This window comes from Urocitellus parryii, chromosome 7 (assembly GCF_045843805.1).
Source record: "Urocitellus parryii isolate mUroPar1 chromosome 7, mUroPar1.hap1, whole genome shotgun sequence".
Lineage (NCBI taxonomy): Eukaryota > Metazoa > Chordata > Mammalia > Rodentia > Sciuridae > Urocitellus > Urocitellus parryii.
In genome coordinates this window covers 170,284,531-170,300,057 of record NC_135537.1, presented here as the reverse complement: position 1 = coordinate 170,300,057, position 15,527 = coordinate 170,284,531, and positions in this window count along the sequence as shown.

The window sequence follows — 15,527 nt, the reverse complement described above, 5'->3', positions numbered from 1 at the left end:
TTCACATGAACCTACTCTAGATTGTGGACAATGCTGGGGAGAGGGTCTGAAATTTTTTAAAATATGTGACCTATCTGATTTTAAGTAAACTTATTTGTGTATTGATAAAAGTCTAATTTCTTATCATGTATTTTGAATAGTATTTCTTTGAATTAAAAAAAAATCACTATTGAAGCAGTGATTATAGGAAGTTTAGCTTAATGATGAAAGTCCTAAGCTGTCCCAGTGACTTGGGAGATTGAGGGAGTTTGAGGCCAGCCTTGGCAATGGCAAAACCTTGTCTTAAAATAAAAATAAAAAGGGAGCCGGGCACAGTGGCACACACCTGTAATCCCAGCGCCTCAGGAGGTTGAGGTAGTAGGATTGTGAGTTCAAAGCCAAATTCAGCAGAAAAAAAAAGAGGTGCTAAGCAACTTAGTGAGATCCTGTCTCTCAATAAAATACAGAATAGGGCTGGGGATGTGGCTCAGTGGTCGAGTGCCTCTGAGTTCAATTCCTGGTACCCAAATAAGTAAATAAATAGTGCTTGCTTCCATGCAGTTCAGTGGTAAAGCACCCTTGAGTTCAATCCCCATCCCCCTACCCCCACAAAAAAGAACTGTTATGACTTATGACTACCATTTTAATTTAGTAGAAATTTTTAATTGCCTTTAAATACTAATTACAAATTAGGTTGCATGTGATGTGAAATACTAAATTTAGAAATTAAGATTTTACCGTGCGGTGACGCACACCTGTAGTCCCAGCAGCCTGGGAGGCTGAGGCAGGAGGATTTCGAGTTCAAAGCCAGCTTCAACAAAAGTGAGGTGAAACCCTGTCTCTAAATAAAATACAAAATAGGGCTGGGAATATGGCTCAGTGGTCAAGGGCCCCTGAGTTCAATCCCTGATTTAAAAAAAAAAAAATTATAATGGCACATAGAGACTCTTGATTAGATAGGTAGAATTCTTCAAGGCAAGGCAAGCACTGTGTTTTACCCTTTTCTACACACTTAGCACAAAAACATAGATACACAACACGTATGTAGTAAATGTTTATTCAATAATAGATCATCCCTGAGTACAGACTAATAATTCTAAGGATTTTCAGTAGTTTTTTGTTCTAGAAAGTAGTTCATTTGCATTTCACATACAGGCAGTATATCCTTAGACTATGTGTTTTTGTTGTTTTGTTTTTTGGTACTAGGGATTGATCCCAGGAGTGCTTTATTACTGAGCTACATTCTCTTTGAGACAGTGTCTGATTAAGTTGCTGAGGCTGGCCTCAAGCTTGCAATTCTCTTTCCTCAACCTTCCAAGGCCCTGAAGTACAGGCATGCACCATTGCATCTGGACTCTTGGTTGGTGTTTTTTTTTTGTTGTTGTTGTTGTTTTGTTTTGTTTTTATTGTTGTTTTTAATACCAGAGATTGAACCAAGGGCACTTAGCCACTGAGCCGTATTCCCGGCCCTTTTTTATATTTTATTAGAGACAAGGTCTAGGTGAGTTGCGTAGGGCCTCACTAAATTGCTGAGGCTGGGTTTCAACTCACAATTCTCCTGCCTCAGCCTCCCAAGTCACTGGGATTACAGGCGTGTGCCATCGCACCCTTCCCTCCCCCCAAAAAAAATTATATCAAAGGTTTGTTTCTGCTTGGTTTGGGGATAACCCCAAAAGCTTATGTGTTGAGGACTTGGTCCCTAGCACAGCAGTATCCAGAGGTATTTTGGGAAATGATTGGAGAATGAAGGATCTAACCTCATCAATGGATTAATCCATTTGACAGATTAAAAATCTGAATGCACTGCTGGGAAAAGATGGAAACTAGGCAGCTGGGGCATGGTTGAAGAGGTAGGACAATATTGGCATGCCCTTGAGGCCCCTTCTGTCAATCTTCCTCTCTAGCTGCCATGAACTGACAGCTTTCCTCCACTGCACCTTTTCACCATGATGTTTCTTTTTGAAGCTAACCGACCATGGACTTAAACCTCTGAAACCATGAACCAAAGTAAATCTTTCCTCTCTGAAGTTGGTCTTACTAGGTATTTTGGTCACAGCAAGAAAAGCTGACTAACATAGTATCTATATAATAATAAAGCAGTTTTTCTTTAAACTCAAGTTTTCCTTCTAGGAAACAATTTCCTGCTGTGAACCTTATCTGTTTTCTAAAGGAAATGTGAGCCAACAGCATTAATTGCTTTTTAAGTTTAGGTAATTTTGTTTGCTTTTTGCTTCCCTGGCTGCCTTTTTGTAAATGTTTGCTGACTCTAGCAATAGTGGAGTCCATTATGAGTCATATATAGAACTGCAAAATAAAGATAGACTTTGGGCAGGGGTACAGCTCAGCTGGTAGAGTACTTGCCTCCATGTACAAGGCCCTGGGTTCAATCCCTAGTACCACAAAATAAAGAAGAAAGAAAGAAAATGAAGATAGACTTTTTTCCCTGCACCTCTTTTTTTGAGCAGTTTAATTCTTAAAATGTTGCAAGAAAAAAACAGTGGTCAGATACCATGGAGCATGCCTGTAATTCCCAGCGGCTGGGGAGGCTGAGACAGGAGGATTGAGAGTTCAAAGCCAGCCTCATCAACAGCAAGGTGCTAAGCAACTCAGTGAAACCCTGTCTCTAAATAAAATACAAAATAGGGCTGGGGATGTGGCTCAGTGGTTGATGTCCCTGAGTTCAATTCCCAGTACCAAAAAAAAAAAAAAAAATTTTTTAAATGGTCTAGGCATAGTGATGCAGACATATAATCCCAGTGACTCAGGAGGCTGAGGCAGAAAGATTCCAAGTCAAAGGCCAGCATTGGCAACTATGTCAGACTCAGTGGCACACACCTGTAATCCAAGAGGCTCAGGGCATTGAGACAGGAATATTACAAATTCAAAGCCAGCCTTAGCAATTTAGCAGGGCCCTAAGCAACTTAAAGAGACCCTATCTCAAAAAATAAAAAGGGCTGGGGATGTAGAACAGTGATAAAGCATCCCTGGCCTCAATCCTTGGTATCTCAAAAAAAAAAGAATAGTAGAACACCCCTTCACCCAGATTTGCTTTTTGGTTGCATGTTTTCATGTTTGCTTTTAATTTTTCTTTTTTTTTTCTCTCTCTCTTTTGTTCCTTAACTGTTTGAGTTATTTGCAGATATCTAGACATTTCAGCTTAATCTCATACATTGTTTGCTGGGGATTGAACCCAGGACCTTACACATGCAAGGCAAGCACTCTACCAACTGAGCTATATCCCTAGTCCTTAACCTTAATCCTCTAAAACACCAGCCTTTTTCTGCAGTACTACAAAACATTGAACAAATTCAGAAAACTAGTATTTATGCAGTGCTAGTATCTAGAATGATTTACTCTCCTTACTCATATTTCCATGATTGTCCCAGTAATGCCATTTACAGCTGGATTCTTTTTCCCCTCTCAGATCCATGCAAGGATCGTTGCATTGTTTTGTTTTTGTTGTGTTTTCTAGTGCTAGAGATTAATCCCAGGGCCTCATTCATGCCAAGCAAGCACTTAGGATTGAGCTACATCCCCAGTCCTTGCTTTTAATAATTTTGTTCCTGTTGATTGTTTTTTGCTGGAACAACTTGCCAGTTATTGTGTTTTTTAATTTAGGCCAGTTACTTTGCAGACTATTCCTTCATTTGAGGATATAATTCAGTTGGGTGAATACTTGCCTCGCATGCGCAAGGCCCTGGGTTCAATCCCCAGCACCACAAAAAAAAAAAAAAAAAAGAATATTTCTTCATTTGGATTTGTCTAGTTGTCATCACTTGATTAGATTCACATTAAACATTTAAAAACATTTTTTTTTTTTTTGTAGTTTTGGTGGACAGAATGCCTTTATTTTATTTGTTTATTTTACGTGGTGCTGAGGATTGAACCCAGTGACTCATACATGCTAGGCAAGCACTCTACCACTGAGCCAAGCCCCAACCCCACATTAAACATTTTTGACAATGCTATAGAACCAGGCACAGTGACACACACCTGTAATCTCAGCAATTTGGGAGGCTGAGACAGGAGTATCACAAATTTAAGGCCAACCTCAGCAAATTAGGAAGGCCCTAACTAAGTATGATGTTATTTTAAAATTAAAAGGGCTGGAGGTATGACTCAGTGGAAAAATGCTCCTGAGTTCAATCCCCAGTATCAAAAAAAAAAAAAGCTAGAGAATGGCACAGTCTCAGGATGTATGTCATAGAAAATTTTATCAGGGCATGGTTTACCAAATTATTTCACTCTAAAAATACCTTATCCTTTTGCACTTTAAAAGTAATCTGTATGGGCTGGTAGAGCGTGCACCTTGCACATGTGAGGCACTGGGTTTGATCCTCAGCACCACATAAAAATAAAGGTATTGTGTCCATCTACAACTAAAAAATATTTTTTTTAAAAAATGGATCTGACAGGAAAATTTTGGGGAAAAAAAAAGTAATCTGTATGTATATTTGAGAGACTCAAAGATAAATATGGTCTGGAAACCACTTCCCAAACAGTACTTTTAGATCCATCAAATTCTGGTTTTGTTTTTGTTTTTGTTTTGCAGTGCTGAGGGTGGGATCCAGGGCCTTGAAGATATTAAGCAGGTGCTCTTCCAAGGAGCTTCATCCCTAGCCCAGTCCATTCAATTCTTTTTGTTTTTCCAGAGGCATAGACAAAGGTTTATTTAGGAAAGCAGTGGTGCATTCAAGGGAGAATGTGAGCCTTCTACAGAGAGAGAAACAGCAACCCGTTTGTGTGGGGTGTTGGGTTGGATTAGAGTGGAGCTGGGACAGGATTATGAAATTCCTTGCCAGTTTTCCCAGTACTTGTCCATTGCCCTTGTGTTTTTTTTTTTTTTGTTTTTTGTTTTGTTTTTTGCAGGCAAGGGCATGGATCTTGTGTGCAGGCCAAATATTCATGGTTGTTTCTTGTGTTTCAGTGGTTCATGGGTACTTCCTTTGATACTCAGTATATCTCTCTTTTGTGTTCCCTTATCTCCTTCCCCTCCCCCCAACATTTTTTTTTTGAGAGAGAGAGAGAGAATATGAGATAATTTTTATTTATTTTTTTTAGTTTTCGGCGGACACAACATCTTTGTTTGTATGTGGTGCTGAGGATCGAACCCAGGCCGCACGCATGCCAGGCGAGCTCACTACCGCTTGAGCCACATCCCCAGCCCTCCCCCCAACATTTTGATCCCTTTGTTATTTTTTTTTTTTTTTTCAGTTGAAGCTGGGCATGATAACTTATTTTGTTTATTTTTTTTATTTGGTGCTGAGGATTGACCCCAGTAGCCTCTCGTGATAGGCAAATGCTGTACCACTGAGCCCCAGCCCCAGCCCTGATCCCTTAATCTTAAGGGTTAGTGAGGGGTGAAGATATGTCTTTTATGGCTCCTTTAGACTGTCAAGGGGTAATGACCCTGCCTAGTCAGGGATAAAGGAGATAGACCCTGGCCTCAGTTATGGAGATGGGTTGGAATTCTTGTATTGGCCATTCCCCTAAAATGAAATTGTTAGTGCCATCAAAGACCCCTATATAAGCCACCAAGAAATGTCACAGGAGCATAGATATAGCTAAGGAATTTCCGACGAGGTGGCAGCTCAACTCAATACCAGCAGCGTTCTTGGCATACATGATAGAAGAGAATTTCAGCAGTCCTGTGCAGAGTCATGGCCAAAGGTTTACTTGTGGGCTATCTTGAGAGTGAGAAGTATTTGGGAAGGCTGGGGTTGTGGCTCAGTCAGTGGTAGAGTACTCGCCTAGCATGTATAGGGCACTAGGTTTGAACTTCAGCACCACATAAAAATAAATACATGAAATAATGGTATTGTGTCCATCTCCAACTTTAAAAAAAAGTATTTGGGGCAAAGAAAGGAACATATTTTCAAGGAGAATACAGGCCATCTCTAGGAGATCCATTGAATTCTTGTCAGAATCAGTTAATTATTTTGGTGATTGTGGTTACAGATTATTAAGTTGTTTTTAGCATAAATTTCACTTTAAAATAGAAAACTGGTTGGGTGCAATGGCACATGCCTGTAATCCCAGTGACTCAGAAGGCTGTGGCAGCGGATCTCGAGTTCAAGGCCAGCCTTAACAACTTACTGAGACTCTGTCTTAAAATAAAAAGTTAAGAGGGCTGGGTTTAGAACACCTCTTGGTTTAATCCCTAGCACCAAAAAATAAAAAGATGATCTAATAGATTCTAAGTATTGGGCTGGGGATGTGGCTCAAGCGGTAGCGCGCTCGCCTTGCATGCGTTCGGCCCGGGTTCAATCCTTAGCACCACATACCAACAAAGATGTTGTGTCTGCCGAAAACTAAAAAAATGGATATTAAAAAATTCTCTCTCTCTCTTTAAAAAAAAAATAGATTCTAAATATTTATGGAATGAAATGAGTATGCAAATTAGCAGAAAATGGTATTATCCCAGAACATATCAAACATTCTTATCAAGCAGAAGATTCCTTGAGATTGTATGATATCTGGTGACCATGCAAGGCATAGAATTATGATTGAGATAACTTCATCTAAAAAATACAGTGGTCCAAAGTCTGGAATGGATAGAAGTTTGTCTAAGGACAAAATTATTTGCAGGGAAAGAGAAATTTTTTTATTAGTATTTATGCTGAACAAGTAAGAAATAATGGACAATTAAGTGAGAAACCACAAAAACATACCCCTCTAGAGGGTGGGGTGTTTATGACATGTGCACATTGTTGCCATGATGAAATTTTTTGGTGAGGGGATTATTGTTGCTTTCTTGCCAAACAACTGACACTGATTTACTTTGCCAGAAATGCAAATACCAGGATAGGGAGGGCCTGTGTGAGTGGTGATTGCAGTTTCCTAAACTGGTATAATTCTTATAAATTAACAAAATGAAATTCTATCTAAAATTTAATTTTATGTAAGTCTAATTATGGCTTCCTTTTTTTTTTTTTTTTTTGATGGTGCTGGTGACTGAACCCAGGACCTTGTGCATGTGAAGCAAGCACTCTACCAACTAAGTTATATCCCCAGCCCCAGAGATGGAACTTTTGAAACAATGAAATTCCTTCCATCTTCCTTCAAAGCTGGCCTTCAGTAGAACATATTTTTCTACCAGTTTGACTCCAAATATTTCTTGAGCAGTGAGCATGATGACCTAGTTTCCTCCTCCCTGGGTGGGATCTGTGCTGTGTCCAGTAATAATTGCAAACATGAAATGAAGGAAGTTTTCACAATGAAGTGAAGAGGCAAGGAATTGGTTAGACCAAGAAGCAGAAGGTCAAGATCTGAAAAGAAGGAACTTATCAGAGGAGAATCCTCTCCACTCCACCCTGCCCTTGGGAAAGTGAGCTTCCAAGAACTCTCAATTGCTCATCCCATCAACTTTCTCCACAGGTGTCATCAGCAAGCAGGCGGTGTTGTGAACACATAGCAATTTTTTAGGGATCATAAAAAGCAGACATTTTTAAAAAGGAGAGAAAGATGGGATGGGGATGTGGCTCAAGTGGTAGCGCGCTCGCCTGGCATGTGTGCGGCCCAGGTTCGATCCTCAGCACCACATACAAACAAAGAGGTTGTGTCCGCCAAAAACTAAAAAATAAATATTAAAATTCTCTCTCTCTCTTTAAAAAAAAAAAAAGGAGAGAAAGAAAGGTAAAAAATGGTTCTGCCTTTATTCCTCAGAACCTAAGAATATACTGAAGGCTTGCTAAGGGCTATACAAAAAAGCAGAAGGAAAATTCTTGTCTTGTGATAACTTTCTAGAAGAGACCACACAGCAAAAGCAAATCACAGTGCACATTTATCTTTCTATGTCAAATAAAGGTCACTGATAGTCTGTGCTTCTGGAACTCTGTAAAGGAGAGATCTATAAGAGTGTCCCCCAAGCTTGACTTCATGAACCACCAAAATTTCCAAAACATGTTGAGATCTGACGCCAAGATTTTATTTTGCTAATTAACTTTGAAAAACACTTGGGACCAAGGTGTTGTGCAGTGGTAGAATGTTTATCTAGCACAGGCGAGACTGAATTCAAACTCCGGCACGAAAAAAAGAACTCTTTATGTTCCCCTTCTTTTTCACAGTTCAACTTAAACCTGTGCAAATACTCTGTGCATCAGTGGTTTTATTTCTGTTCAGAGCCTAGGTCTAAGAGTATTGTTAGAGAACAAGAATTAGAGCTAGTCTTTGAATGGGGAAGATTTATATGAATAGAGGTAAGTATTAAAAATATTTAGTATATTTGAGCATGGTGGTGCATGCCTATACTAACAGCTACTTGGGAGTTGGAGCCAAGACCAAGTTAGCTAGACCCTGTTTCGAAATATAAAGGACTGGGGACATAGCTTAGTGGCAGAGTGCTTGACTGGCATGTGCAAGGCCCTAGGTTCAATTACTAGTACTGCAAACAAAAAAAATTCAAAACTACAAAATAAAATTGAAATCAACACCAGTAATTTGACATGATGAATTGGATTTTTCCAAAATTAGTTGGCTACTTACAGGGTGAATATGTTACTGATATAGCCCAGGTTCCTTTAAGTTTAGTTTAATCTATATTACTGAAAAGTACAATGACTCAGGTCCTATTTTTCTCTTTGATTATGTACTTTTCACTTATATAAGAAGCCATGACAACATTTTCATTGACTTCAGAGTTTAGCACACTATGGACTATGGGCTGAATGAAGCTGATAAGCTAAGAATGGTATTTACATTTTAAAAGATACTGTTGGTGTTGCTCAGTGGTAGAGCAGGGACACTACTAGCAAAACTCAAGGCCTTGAATTCAATCCCCAGTATACATACACACAAAAAAAGGAAAAAAATCCAAGAGGAACATTTCATGGTACATGAAAGTCATATGATCCAATCAATAAATGGGCCAAGGAGCTGAACAAACAAATCAACAAACATGAAAAAATGTTAAACATCTCTAGCAATTAGAGAAATGCAAATCAAAACTACCCTAAGATTTCATCTCACTTCAGGCAGAATGGCAGTTATCAAGAATACAGACATTAACAATAAGTGTTGGCGAGCATGTGGGGAGAAAGCAAATTGGTGCAACCAATATGGAAAGCAGTATGGAGATTTCTTGGAAAACTGGGAATGGAACCACCATTCAGCCAAGCTATCCCACTCCTAGCTTATACCCAAAGGATTTAAAAACAACATAATACAGGACACAGCCACATCAATGTTTATAGAAGTACAATTCACAATAGCTAAACTGTGGAACCAACCTAAATGCCCTTCAGTAGATGAATGGATAGGGAAACTTTGGTGTATCTTCACATGGAACATTACTCAGCATTAAAAGAGAATAAAATCACGGCATTTGCATGTAAATGGAAGAAGTTGGAGAATATAGTGCTAAATGAAGCAAGCCAATCCCAAAAAATCAAAAGCCAAATGTTTTCTTTGATATGAGGATGCAGATGCATAATGGCGATGGTGGGGGGAGCATGGGAAGAATGGAGGAACTTCAGATAGAGTGAAGGGGAGAGAGAGGGCAAGAGAGTAGGAATGATGGTGGAGTGAGTTAAACATCTTTACCCTAAGTACACGTATAAGACACAAATGGTGTGAAAATACTTTGTGCAACCAATGTCTTGAAAAATTGTGCTCTATATGTGTAATATGAAAAAAACTACATTCTGCCATCATGTATAACAAATCAGAATAAATTAAAAAATAAAAATAAATTTATGTGTTAAAAAAATATGAAGCCAGGCATGGTGGCACATGCCTATAATCCTAGTGGTGGGAGGCTGAGGCCAGCCTTGGCCTTAATGAGGCCCTAAGCAATTGAGCAAGGCCATGTCTCAAAAAATATAAAAAGGGTTGGGGACATATACAAAGCACCCCTCAATTCAATCCCTGATAGCAAAAGAAAAAAGTTATATAAAGTTCACATTCATTTAAACAGGGCCATTCTCATTTGTTCACATTTTGTCTTTGGCTAACTTTCACTACAGTGGCGGAATGGAGTATTTGAGGTGGGAGGTATACAAAGAATTAACCTCACCCAAACAGGTGTGGCCTTTGCCTTGGCTTCTAGGAGTTAATTTTTTTGTTGTTGTTGTTGTTACCTGGGATTGAACTCACTCATCGGGGACACTCAACTACTGAGCCACATCCCAGCCCTATTTTGTATTTTATTTACAGACAGGGTCTCACTGAGTTGCTTAGCACCTCAGTTTTTTGCTGAGGCTGGCTTTGAACTCAGGATCCTCCTGTCTCAGCCTCCTGAGCCCACTGGGATTACAGGTGTGCACCACCATGCCCCCTAGGAGATAATCTTTAAACCTCAGCAGTGCCCCTACTCCTGTCCTAGTTTACCTGGAACTTTGAATCACACAAGATAATAATGATGATTTATGGTGAGAGCTTTGGGTCACCCTCTGGAGAGGGTGAAGACTAATAGCCACGTGGTCGGTTACTATGCTACAGGAGTGACCCCCAGTAAAAACCAAAGCCCCATTGAGTTTTCCTGATGTACATTGTCATACATCATTACAGGGGGGAAAAGTTGGTGCTGTTCCTGATTCTACTAGGACAAGACCACTGTCCTCTGCAAGCTTGGTACTTTCTGGACTCTGTCCCATAGAACTCATCCCTAGCCTAATTTTAATCTATTTCCCTGCACTATAATAAACTATAACCATGATTATCAGAACTTTCCATGATTTAGTCAGCTTTTTTGCTACTGCGACTAAAAGATCTGATGAACAATTTGAGGAGGAAAAATTTATTTGGGGGCTCATATGTTACTGGTATGGCCCAGGTTCCTCTGTGTTTTTCAGAGGTCTCAGTCCATACATACCTGACTCCATTCCTTAGGTCTCCAGCTGAGGCCGAACATCATGGCTTAAGAATGAGGTGGAAGAAAGTGGCCCAGGGCATAAGGATCAAGAAGCAGAGAGCTCCACTCAACAAGCACAAAATATGGCTGGGGATACAGCTCAATTGATAAGAGTGCTTGCCTCACATGCACAAGGCCCTGGGTTCAATCCCCAGCACCAAAAAAAACAAGGACCCTATCACCAAATTAATCCCTGTCAGGATTAATGTACTGAGTGGGTTAAGACTCTCATAACCCAATCATTTCACCTCTAAACCTTGCATTGTTTCACATCTGAGCTTTTGGGGGACACCTAATATCTAAACCATAACACATGAGTTCTAAGTCCAAGGAAATTATAAAACCTGTGGGAATTCTTGGGGACCCCCTAAATTGCAAATTTTTTTTAAGAGAGAGAGAGAGAATTAAAAAATATATATATTTATTTTTTAGTTTTCGGCGAACACAACATCTTTGTATGTGGTGCTGAGGATGGATCGAACCTGGGCCACACGCATGCCAGCCGAGCACGTTACCACTTGAGCCACATCCCCAGCCCCCTAAATTGCAATTATTTTCAGAAGTGAGAAGTGGCAGGAACTCCTGAACTCAGCACTGTGACAGACAGTCTAAGGACACCCATCCTTCACACTGCTACATAGAACATTACCCGCTGCAGATTTTACTTGACAGTGAAGCTGGCATTTCCTCTCTTACGCAGGAGCATTGGGCCTCTGCAGCCAAGGAAGCCTGTTAGTGTTAGCAGCTAATCACAGCAGGGGATGCGTGCCAGTGTAGGATCCCAGGGTCTCAGCCAGCAAAGACAGATTCTTCTTCACCACTGTCAAATAGCATGTTGCATCTCTTAATAGTGGGCTGTGCCCTGCAGTTTCACAGCAGACCCAACAGTTCACTGCCTTGCAAATCTGAAGAATGAAATTTATGGCCAACCAAAGGCAAGAGTGTAATGAGTAGGTTTAATTCAAGTGGAAAGAAAAGAGACCAAAAGCTTACAGGGTAGGAGGTGACCCAGTTGTTGGTTGCTGCTTGAGTGTAGCCCTTGGGTGGATGCTATTGGTCCAAATTTATGCTAATCAGGTCTTAGAAAGAATTGATGCTATTGGATAGCCCTTGAGCTGAACTTTCAGGTCTATCTCCTGTTCTGTTTTCCCTCCACTCCTTTGACTCAGATGCCCTGGCTTGCCTCAGCCCTGGCTCACCAAGTCTCAGAAACCCACTCACATGGAGGGCTCTGTGGGTCATAACATGTGCTAGCTGCCTGTGCTCCAGCCCACTGGGGCTGCTGCTCCAGAGTTGCTTTTCCCAAGACAAGGGTTTGGATTCAACAGGATATTGAGGGCCATGCCTGTCACTCTCTCAAACTTTCTTAATTCCACTGTCACACCTTTAAGGCATAGTGGAGTATGGATTGTTTTGTTCTTGAATTAGATGCAAATGCATTGTATATATTCTGAGGTAAAATCATACATTGCTGAAAGAACACAGTGTATACATCAGCATTGCCAGGCTACGCACGCAACACAATCCCATGGTAAAGGATTCATGGTAAAGTAAATTCATGGTAAAGCAGCTGTCAGAAAAATTAGAACATTTGAGGTGGGGCTATAACTTAGTGGCAGAGCACATGCTTAGCATGTGTGGGGTCCTGGGTTCAATCACCAGCACCCAAAAGAAAAACAAAAGAAACAAATTATAAATGAAGACTTTGTCATCACACTACAATTTCTTTACAAAAATTTAAAATGAGGCTGCAACCAAAATAAGTTTCCAAGTACTTGTTAGCCAAACAGAAAGCCACACAGCAATGATGAGTTAATCAGGTTTAAGACTGTCAGCCTTTTAGCAAGAACAATTGCTTGAAGATACTGTGCTCAACAAAAATAAGTCTCCTGGAGAAATACGGTAACATAAGTTTAGGCAGGTTTTCTTGGTTTCTTTGGTGTTTGTTTGCTTTTTTTTTTTTTTTTGGATGGTTGGTTTTTCAGTTTGGTTTGGTGCTGGTGACTGAACCCAAGGCATTGTACATGCTTAAGCATATGCTCTGCCTCTGAACCACATACACACCTCCCCCTTTCTTGGTTCTTAATGACTCTACAGGCACTACATATGCTGCTCAGTTATTTGAGATGTCAGTGCTGAGGTTGCAGTGACTAAATAATTAGCCTCCATGACTAGATTATTATTTTTCAAAAATGTGCCCAAAGTGGAACATGATGGTGCTATACTTATAAGTGTACTTATACTCCTAGCTACTCAGGAGGCCAAAGCATGAGGATTGAAACTTTGAAACCAGCCTCTGCAACTCTACTTAGACCCTGTCTCAAAAGAAAAAAGGTCTAAAGCATATAACTCATTCAATCCACAGAATATATATATTTATATATATAAATATATATATATATATATATATATATATATTTAGAATCGCTTCAAGTAGAATCTGCTAAGATATGTTACAATTAGTGGCAGTAAACATATATGGAGAGTGGAGCTGGGGTTGTGGCTCAGTGGTAGAGCATTTGCTGAGCACGTGTGAGGCACTGGGTTCAATTTTCAGCACCATATAAAAATAGATAAATAAAGGCATTATGTTTATCTATAAATATATATTTATAAACATTATATATATATATATATACATACAGAGAGAGAGAGAGAGAGAGAGAGAGAGAGAGAGAGAGAGGTTTGTTCAGAAGGACTTACAAATGTTGTATTAAAAAAAAAGAGGTGGTTGAAGCCTAAGATGATTTGTTGCATCATTTAGAAGGTACTTTGAAGGAAATATTTGACTCTGTCATGTGCTATTGAATCAATAATGTTAATGTGCATTTCATTTCCTCTTATAGACTTAATCATCCCTATGTATCACCACTAACTACCCCTTTTTAAAACAATTTAATTTAACAAGATCCATGGAAGTTTAAAATATCTTTTTCTCCTCTGGGTGGTGCTAGGTATTAAGCCTAGGCTCTGACAAATGTTGGGTAAGTGGTCAGTGACTGAACTACACTCCCAGCCCAGTTCAGTTGTGTTACTACAGATTTTCTCTACAGATGTTGTCATGTATGCTCACAGAAGTATATACAAGATGGACCGGGGTTGTGGCTCAGTGGCAGAGTGCTTGCCTAGCACATGTGAGGCACTAGGTTTGATTCTCAGCACCACATAAAAGTAAATAAATAAATAAAGGTATAGTGTCCATATATAACTAAAAACATTAACAACAAAGAGACAGCTAGAGCCAGGCACAGTGACACTTGCTGGACTTCCCACCCATCCTATTGAAGACAGATTTAAAGACAGGTAGTTAGTGTAGCTAGGTAAATCTGTCTGATATCCAGTCTCATAAAGAAAATGGAGTCCAATCTGAGTCTTGGAAATCAGAACTACACCTGGGAGATTGAAATGTTAATGTCCCCAAGGCCCAGGCCCATTCTAAAGAACTGTTAAAGAAGCAGCTCCCAGCAAATAGGGAGGTGCTAATCAAATCACTCTAGGCCCTGCCTGCCTGGATCACTCCTTCCCAGCCCCATGGCCCACCTGTTTTCCACCTTTGGGCCCTCCCGCCTGCATCCCCCAGCCAAAGCCGGGTAATGGGAAATAAGCAAGACAAAGCACCGAAATGCTGGAGGACAAAAGAAGACCTTGGATACAAAAGGGGTAAGACTCTCCAATCTCATGGATTCCACCTTTAAGATCCCCTTGGGGGTAGGGGGACCTTCTGCTTTCCACTCTACACTTGCTTCTCTGGGGTTATACCATTCAGGTGGTATCACTATTTTGCACAACAGGGGCCCCATTTTACATTCCTACCAGCAGTGCACAGCATTACAGTTTCTCCACATCCTTTAACATTTGTTATTATCTGGGGTTTTTGATTGTTTTGCTTTTTGTTTTGTGGTGCTGGGGATCGAACCCAGGGCCTTGTGCATTCAAGACAAGCACTCTACCAATGGAGCTATATTCCCAACTCTTATTTTCTTTTTTTGATTTCTGCTTTCGGAGTTCTTCTTTAACAGTAGCCATCTTAATGAGTGTGGAATGATATCTCACTGTGAGTTTGATTTGAAAAGCATTGCTTTTAAGCATGGCGTGAGATGGCATGTGCCTGTAGCCTCAGGGATTCAGGAGGCTGAGATAGAAGGATTACAAGTTCAAAGCCAGCCTGGGAATCTACGGAGACCCTGTCTGAAAATAGAGCTGGGAGTCAGACATGTGAGGCTGATGCAGGAGGATGGTAAGTTCAAGGCCAGCCTCAGCAACATAGGGAGGCCCTAAGCAATTTAGTGAGAATTTGTCTTAAAATAAAAAATGGAAAAGGTTGGGGATGTGACTCACAGGTAGTGTGATCCTGGGTTTAATCCCAAAAAAAACTTTCTACCTAGTTGCATTCTTCACTCAACTTCTTAGGGGTTTTGTTCAAATATCACCTCAATAAAGCCACCTCTCACATTCTTACTATTGCAGAGCTTGGACCTCACAGGAGATTGAGGCAGCATGAAACCCCTACCCCCAGCCAGGCTAGGTGGCACACACCTGTAATCCAGCAATTGGGGAGGCTGAGGCAGAAGGATCACAAATTCAAAGCCAGCCTCAGCACTTCAGCAAAAGCGAGGTGCTAAGCAACTGAGTGAGATCCTGTCTCTAAATAAAATACAAAATAGGGCTGGGGATGTGGCTCAGTGGTTGAGTACCCCTG